The sequence below is a fragment of the Tamandua tetradactyla genome, chromosome 6 (assembly GCF_023851605.1).
Source record: "Tamandua tetradactyla isolate mTamTet1 chromosome 6, mTamTet1.pri, whole genome shotgun sequence".
NCBI lineage: Eukaryota > Metazoa > Chordata > Mammalia > Pilosa > Myrmecophagidae > Tamandua > Tamandua tetradactyla.
The window spans coordinates 26,832,901-26,841,443 of record NC_135332.1 but is presented as its reverse complement, the minus strand read 5'-3'; the positions used below and the strand labels follow the sequence as shown (position 1 = coordinate 26,841,443).

General features: G+C 39.0%; 1 long non-coding RNA gene across 1 annotated transcript; it reads left to right on the top strand.

The window, feature by feature from the left end:
* The first annotated feature begins 1,236 nt into the window (after nucleotides 1–1,236).
* LOC143685898 (uncharacterized) lies at nucleotides 1,237–3,075 on the top strand. Its single transcript, XR_013176790.1, has 3 exons — nucleotides 1,237–1,523; nucleotides 2,559–2,737; nucleotides 2,894–3,075. It is a non-coding gene; the product is annotated as an uncharacterized LOC143685898 (long non-coding RNA).
* Nucleotides 3,076–8,543: the final 5,468 nt, after the last annotated feature.

The following is an 8,543-nucleotide window of genomic DNA, read 5'->3' as shown; positions in this document are numbered from 1 at the left end:
TTCAGTAGATTCATTAAGGACCTTTGTGACGGCCATTCTGTATTCAATATTCATTCTTCTTTCTTTGTTTAACAGAATTCAGTTTGGCCAAGTTAAAAATTAAATTTCATAGGCTTCTTTGCAGACAGATGGGGCAGGTACACACTTATGGTCAATGAAATGGAAAGACACGTTACTGGGTGGGGCTTCCAGGAAAACTATTGTTTCCCTGATATAAAGGGACAGACTTAGCTGTTCCTTTGCCCTTCTTCCCTCCTCCTGCCTGAAATGTAGACAAGATGCCGAGAGGTTAAGCAATTGTCTTGTGAACATGAGGAAAAAGTCACATGCTGGGGATGGTGGAGCAGAACGACATGCCCTGGGTGCCTGGTGGCATTCTGGAGCACCACGCCAACTCAGAACTGCCTCTGGAATTTCTGTTATGTAAGAAAAATATATCCTTTATTCGTTAGGTTACTATAGGTCAATTTTCTATTTTCAGCAAATTCACTTTCAACTGATACAACTTTTAACTTCAGAGCTCCTTCCTGGAGCCTGGAAGTATTTAGAGTTTATGAAGGCCGTCACTGAGGGGAGCAATTTTCTCCCATCCCTACTCTCCTATCAGCCTATAAAACAAAAACTTACCACATACTGGAAGTATTGGAAGGAAACATTTAGACCCTCTTGGTACCCCATTCACTGGTTCCTCACAATGGAAGGAGTGACCTCTTGGGGTGGTGAGGTTGGGAAAGGGGCAACAAGCATGCATTGTTCAGCCTGTTCCTGGCTCTCTCTCTGGGACTGACCTGACTGCAAGCTGCATGTGCTCTCTCTGCTCTTGCCTCTCCAGCGATGAGCACCCGGGCAAGCCCAGCCCCTGCTTGGGGAGAACTTCAATAGTCCAGCTGCTCTGCCGAGAGTGGGTGGGTGAGTTCAATTCAGGGGAGAAAGAATAGGAAGCCCATTTGGGCCTTGGGTCTACGCCATATGCTCCAATCCATCTGGACCAGCAATAAAGCTGACATTTTAATCCCTACTTGTCCCCTATGACTTATTCTGAATTTAATCAGAACTTGGAGTAAGCAAGGGGTGTGATTAACTAGCACCCACAAACCCCAACATCTGTCGACTGTTTAGGCTGGGTAGTAAAAGCCAAGGTTAGATGAAAACAGTGGTTTAAAGAATGGATAATGATTAGAGAGTACTTCTCTAAGTTTCGTTGTTTATATGTTTTTTTATATTATTATAAAATGACGTTAGTGTTTTCTGTGTTGGTAGAGGGAAGAGCTTGTATTGAAAGACAAGAGGCTCTTCTAGTTTTGGTTACCACTAACTTACTCTATGGCTTGACTTTCAGGGCTCAATTTTGTTAGTTATTAAGTGAGGGAGTTTGACAAGATGATCTACAGGGACCATCCAGGATCTGATGTTCTTAAGTCCATTCAACAGATTTTTATTGAGTGCCTAGTGTGTGTTGAATGCCATATGGAACGTCCCTGCCATCCTGGTAGGAGGGAGAGAACAAATGAGTGCCCAAAAAGGTATACATTTTCAAGTATTTCATTCTTTAAAATGAATAAAATTTTAATAAGGGAATGGTTGGATTGTATGCTGCATTCTACTAATTCTCATCTATCCACACTCATAGAAAGCCTTTCTGGCTGATTCTATAGCTACACAAGATGGTGCCACTGGTTATTCAATTTGTCGCAGCCACTGTATTTTCAGGAGGACATAACAAAGACGCCTCACAGGGCTGGCCTTTCCGACAATAAAAATAATAATAAAGTTAAGATTTTTTTAAGGTTACAAATTAATATGTGCTCGTTATAAAAATTCAAGCAATACTGAAAAAAATAAAAGGAAACAGTCTTTCCCTTTCCTCCACCAAGCCCGTTTGCAAATAGAAATAATGGGTGGATGTGTGTCCTCCCAACACACTGTATTCTTTCTTTCTTTTTTTTTTGTACCAAATAAACATTTTTTGCTTTAGTCTCACACAAAAGTTAAAATTTTAAAATATTAGTTACCATCTATTTTCAGCACCCTGCAGTAATGACATTCCTTTGTTCTTCCTCATGCAAAAACATTTTTTTAATTTGTACATTTAGTCACTATCATTATACACTCTAGGCATTCCTAGATTATACCATCTCAGTCTTTATTGTCTGTCTTTCTTTCTGATTTCATTTGTGCCCCCAGCCCTCCTCCCTCTATCATTCTCACATTCAGCTTCATTCCATGTTTTAACATAATTGTATTACAGTTAGGTAGTATTGTGCTGTCCATTTCTGAGTTTTTGTATTCTTAACTGCAGGCTCCAGGAAGGCAGCGATGGGATATTCCTTATTCACTTTTGTATTCCTGGTGGGTACTCAGTATGTATTTGCTGATTGAGTTAATGAATAAGTGATGATCACACGCAGATACTCATATCTAAGCATTTTTTTTAAAGATTAAAAGAGAGTCATGTTTTTTCCCCTGTACTTTTCTTATTTGTCACTCAAAACCCATAATGGACCTTCCTTTAAGAATTGATTCCTAATTTATCCATTCTCCTCTTGATGGGTATTTAGGTTGCTTCTAATGTTGAACTATCATAACACTGGTATCTGCCCCCATTTTTCGGAGCCTCATGGCTTAGGCCTGGCATGTTTGGAGAGGAAAGCCCTAGGAATTTATTCTTCTGCCTAGGAAACTCTTGAAAGCGTCATGGACCCCAGCTTTGGTGCATCAGTGTCAACTCATAACTTCGGTAAGTGTGCCAGATAAAATATAGGACACCTATGTGATATTTGAAACACACTAATACTGCAGAAATTTTATTTTATTTATCTGAAATTCAAATTTAATGAGGCATCTTGTATTTTTACTTGCCAAATCTGGTAATCCTAAACCTTGAACTTCCCAGTTGTCATCCCAAACAGTGGGGCAAACCATACCATATGGAGAAGAGCCCAAGGATCCTCATTTTCTGGTTTGTGTCTGTGGAAGTTGTAGAAGATCTCTCCTAGTTCTGGACCTCTGGCCCTTTCCTAGAATCCTGGGTTTTTATTGGAAACTGGATGTCCTGCTGCAGCAGCCTTACCTAGAACCAGGTGAGCCTGTCTCTCTCCTGTATCATAAGCATGTGTTCATTCCCTCCAGCCCAGCTTTGCACGGGCAGTTCATTTCCCTCCCGTCTGCCCTCTCCCTTCCCCACTTCTCCCCCATGGACTTGGGACACTCCAAGTTGAAAACACAGATGTAGACTTGGCCCTCAGGGGCCCACAGGGAAGAACTAACTAATCAATTCCAAAAGTGAGGAGTAGGATGGGAGAAGTGAGGGTGCTAAGAGTGCCTGTGATGAGGGGCAGAGTTTCCCAAACTTGCCCTATTTAAAAAAACCTCCTGGGAGCTTGTTAGAAATGCTACTCCTGTTTGGAATCAGAAATCTCTGGAGAGGTGGTCCGTGTTCCTCAGAGACCTGGCTTAGTCTGAAAGCTCAGAGAAGGTTTCTGCAAGGAAGTGATATCCAAGCTGAACTCTGAACTCTCGGTAGGAGTTAGGCAGGTGAGGCTTTGGGCCAGGGAGGAAAATTCAGACAAGAGCACAAGCAGATGCAGTGAAGAGGGAAAGAATCTAGTCTGTCTGAAGCCAGAGAAAAGGCTGGTGTGGTTGGAGTGCAGAGAGTTAAGAGAAGAAAGGGGTGAGCTGAGCCTGGAGAAAGTAGGTGAGGCCACATCTGGCCAGGCCTCGGGCTGATTAAGAAATAGGTCTAAAAGGAATGAGCATGCCCTCAGAGCAGCGCCTGTGGCCCTTTCCCAACCTCCACCCTCCCACCAAGCCTCTTTCAAAGGTTGAGCCCTGGGTTGCTATGGCTATGACCAGCCATCTGACACATGGCTATGGCAGGACCATGTCGGCCAGAGCTCCCAACAACCACCCTGCGTGAGCTTGGAAGTGGATCCTTCCCCGGTCGAGCCTTGCTTTCCACAGCCTAGCTGACACCTTGATTGATGTCCACGAGAGACCCTGAAGCAGAGGCCTCAGCTCAGCCCACCTGGATCCATGACCCACCCAAACTGTGAGAGAATAAGTGTTGTTGTTTTAAGACACTCAGTTTTGAGGTAGTTTGTTATGCAGCAATAGATAACTGGTATAAAGTATGATTGAGAAAGGCCAGCCATATTTGTCACCATCTTAACAGATATATTTACACAAGTTGAAATCATGGCCAGCACACTCATTCTGTAATCTTCTTTGATCATTTATCATGATGGGGGTGATACATACTCAGGGTCCAGGGGTGTATCAGTCAGGGTGCAGTCAAAACAACAGAAACACCACCAGTTATTTTAACGGAATTTAATATGAATAACTGTATCACTTAATAACAAGTACAGTCTGAAAGGTAAAAATCATGAATAATCAAAATCACTCTCAGAAAATCCTGTAAATCATCAGGAGCTGGGGCCTTGAAACACGAAAGTCAAGAATTATTTAGTGTAGTTTTTTTTTTTTAATTTCAGATTTCTTTCACTTCTTTGTGGGCAGTAGAAGGAAAGAGTCTATTCTGAACATGAGAAGAGAGATTTCTCTCTCTTTCTGATAAGTGTGATTAGTTGAATAAGCTAGTTAAGCATGAGTGTGATGGTGATACACTGTAGAGCTTAGCGTTTTCCATGGTCCTCATCAGTCATACAGTTGTGGTCTCTGGCTGGATTTTCCATTGTGTTCATCTCACAGTTTACTAAACCACTTCCCTATTGTGGTTCCAGTGTTTGGCCTTTAGAGAACTTCGGTGCACACATTTCTGCAGATAACATTTGATTTCTGTTTGAATTATTTCCTTGGAATAAACTCCCACGAATGAGATTATTGGATCAAAGGAGGAGAAACAGCTTTATGGTTTTTGCTAGAAATTGCTTTATTGCTTCCCAGAGCTTCTATGCCAACTGTTGGGGATTGATTCATGTCCCCTACAAAAGGTGCATTCAGGTCCCAACCCCTGGTACCGTGGGTGTGAACTCCTGGGTGTTGATACTGGACAAAAGCAGTGAATTCTGTCCCTGATGCACTCAAATGACCAATGCCTGAGACACCAGGGTTTCAAAGAGAGAAAGAGTTTATTTCTGGGTGAAATGCAAGAGAGCAGATGCCCTAGGGGCCAAAAAAATCTGTCTCCATGGACTGTAGTAATTATGATAATTTTATAGTATCAAAGTTGGGCAGGTTTTAGGGTAAGAGCACAATGGCTCCAGGTGATATAATTAGAGGTGATTTAATTATTGAGCATACACAGATTGATGACATGCTTAGTCACAGAACAGATGCAAGAAAATGGTGGAGAAATAGGTGACTTATAGGTTAAAGTCTAAGTTACTGCCCGTGTTAGATGGGTCCATTTTGCTTAGGTCCAAGTGGTTACCAAGATAACTTTGGAACTGGGGTGGGTTAATTCTCGGCTGACCCAAGGTCCTTCATTAAAATACATTAGGGGCTATCTTTAGTGATAACAAGTTTCCAAAGTTGAGAAACTGGATAAACTGGGTACAAGTGATGGTTAGTCATAAGGTGTTTACAATAACAAGGGCACAAGATAAAGGCAATACAATCATTATCAGACATCCAGGCAGTTGGGTTACAGTTCAGAGATTTCAGGCATTTCCCTCTGTCTACTCCAGTATACCAGAAAGCAAAAAGGACTATCTATGCAATGATTCAGCTATCATAATCATCCCTTAAGTCCTAATTTCTCAGTTACAGTTCCAGCCTCTCATTTGATAATTATCTCTCAATCTTGAGAGATATCTGGACAAAGACTCTTCTAATTTCTTCATGGCTGAAAAAGGGGTGTCAAGATTTTGGGACAGAGGGATGAAATGGTTTGCTGTTCTTGGAGAGACTGGTACTTGGAGAGCTTATCTGGCATTGGAACAATATGGAACCTTTAAGTCTCCAAAAAACAAACTAGATAAGTAAAACTTTTATAGAGCCAAGGTACGTTTAGGGTTTCCAGGAACACAGTTGGTTGGGGCTTTCTGTACTGTGGCAGTTTGCGATATCTGGTTGAAACTTGCATAAGAGAAACTCCAGAATGATCTCTCAACTCAATTTGAAATTTCTTAGCCATTGAAACTCTATTTATTTCTTTTCCCCTTTTGGTTAACCAATCCCATGATGCCTGGGCCAGACTCATCCCTGGGAATCATGTCCCACATCGCCAGGGAGACTTACACCTCTGGAAGTTATGTCCCTTGTAGTAGGGGAGGTAAGAGTTTGGCTCAGAGAGAGAGAGACCACGTTAAAGCAACAAAGAAGTTCTCTGGGGTTGAATCCTAGGCATTGATTGTAAGTAGGCTCAGCTTTGGCATTAAAGAAATAAATTTCATAAGGGCAAGCCTCAAGATTGAGGGCTTGGCTTATTAAGTTGGGAGCCCTTGTTGCTTAAGAGAATATCAGGAATTCCCCAGAAAGGGAAGTTTAATAGTTACACTTTCCCTCTAGTCTCTTAAGGAACTTTGCAAATACTTTTTCATTTTTTGCCCATAATACTTGACATGCATCATGGTACAATATTAACTTGTACAGAATATCAAGATTTTATTCCTTATTCTAGGTTCCATATCAAATAAAGCTGAAGTATATTATTTAAATAAACTGATTAAACAGGTTACATTAGATAGTGTGCTACAGAAAATGTAAATTTTGGACAAAACAAACATCTCTTCTTTTGGTTTCACATAGAAGTTAGAGTCTTAAAGTACAGAAAAAAAAAATCTTTTTCCCTGAACTCTGATTTACCTTAGTCTTAACCAGATCAGCTTCATTCACACTTTACTTGAAGTCTGATTTCTTTTTCAGCTTTTTTACAATTGCTATATGGAGTAAGGCTGCCTTCCAGAGCAGGCAAACTCTAATGCTGAGTCTCGGGTGTCACACAGATACCTAAAGTACCAGGGAATGACCAGGTTATACAAACAGCAAAGCATCTCAGATTTTAGAAATATCAGTTAAAGCTCAAGAATAAATGTGAAAATTAGTAAATGCCCTAATTTTCTTATAAGCATTTTAAATGAAGCTTTCCAAAATAAAAACATTTGACAATTGTCTTATATTGACAAATCATAGCAGAGGTTTTGTCCTGTTTCACCTTTACACATTTACCAGAGTTATGTTAACTAATAGGTAAGACATAATTTATATATTTGTCTTGCTTCTCTTTTAAAGTCCCTTTTTTTGTGGCAGGTGAAGTCAGAAGACTTATAGCTGACCACTTATACTTTTAGAGAACTATTAGAGCTGAGTAGTATGACTGACAAGTAAATTTTGTTGCTTCTATTCTCTGTAGCCTTTTTCTAAGAATAACTAAAACTATAACTAACAACATCCATTGTGTAATATACAGATCAGTATCAAGATATAACAGGGACAGTGAGAACATGTCAAGTCTTTAGGAATTTTTATATAATCTCAAAATATATGAATAACATTTTACCCATATACATTTAGATAGAAAATCCCTCTTAATTATTTTAATACTTCCCAAACACCTCCTACGTAATATGTTAAACTATTTTAACACCTCACTTTTACAAGGTGAGAGAACAAATCCTTTGTAACAGTTTCCCTTTAAAAGTGAGAAGACTTGTATTCTGAAATATAGGATGATAAAGTCAACATAAATGTTAACAAAGTTATTATTCTGATATAAAATCTTTGTCTTCTAGACAGAGTACTCAGATGGTTAAGAAAAACTTTTATAACTTTTCATTAAGAGCAGACTAACAATTCAAATTATTTTAACAGAGAGAAAACTAAGCTTTAGTTTTGTATGAATAGACAGTTTGACACAAAAGCTTTTAAAAAATATTATAAACAGACTTATCAAATTTTGGTCGGCATTGACTATGACAGAATTCACTTTCATAAACCTCCTACAATTTTCCATACCCATCCAGGGCCGTAGTCAGATACAAACAAAATACACTTTCAGAAACTTTTTACAATAACCAACAAAATTCACTTTCACAATTTTTTTTACAACAGACAAAATTCACTTTAATCAAGAAATTTTGATATTAAATCAGAAAATATGATCACCTGGCATGGAAAATATTAAAAATACTATCCATCTCATCTATACTCTTTATTTATCCAGACTGTATAAAATCAGAAATAAATTTGATAACAAATTCACAAAGCTCTGTGGATGTGTATACTTCCTTCCAATTACAGTATTCATGAAGGGGAGAAGAGACAGAGATACTATAAAACAATGGAAGAAGGAAGAAATTTATGCTTGGGGTTGGAACACAGCCAGGTTTTTATATACTTTATACTTTCCAACACAGAAGTTATTAGTTTACAATATGTCTAAAATCTCTCAGTCTAATATAGCACTTCCTTCAAAGATCAGAAGAGCTCAAGTTTGAAATATTATCAATTTTTCAATAATTAAGGGGTTCATATCCAGAAAAACCCTCAAATTTTCTCAACATTATTCCCAAATACTAAATAACATCAAGAATATGTTAGTTCATAAAATTAAGTTACGGCTTTTAAAAAAATTAGTTTAG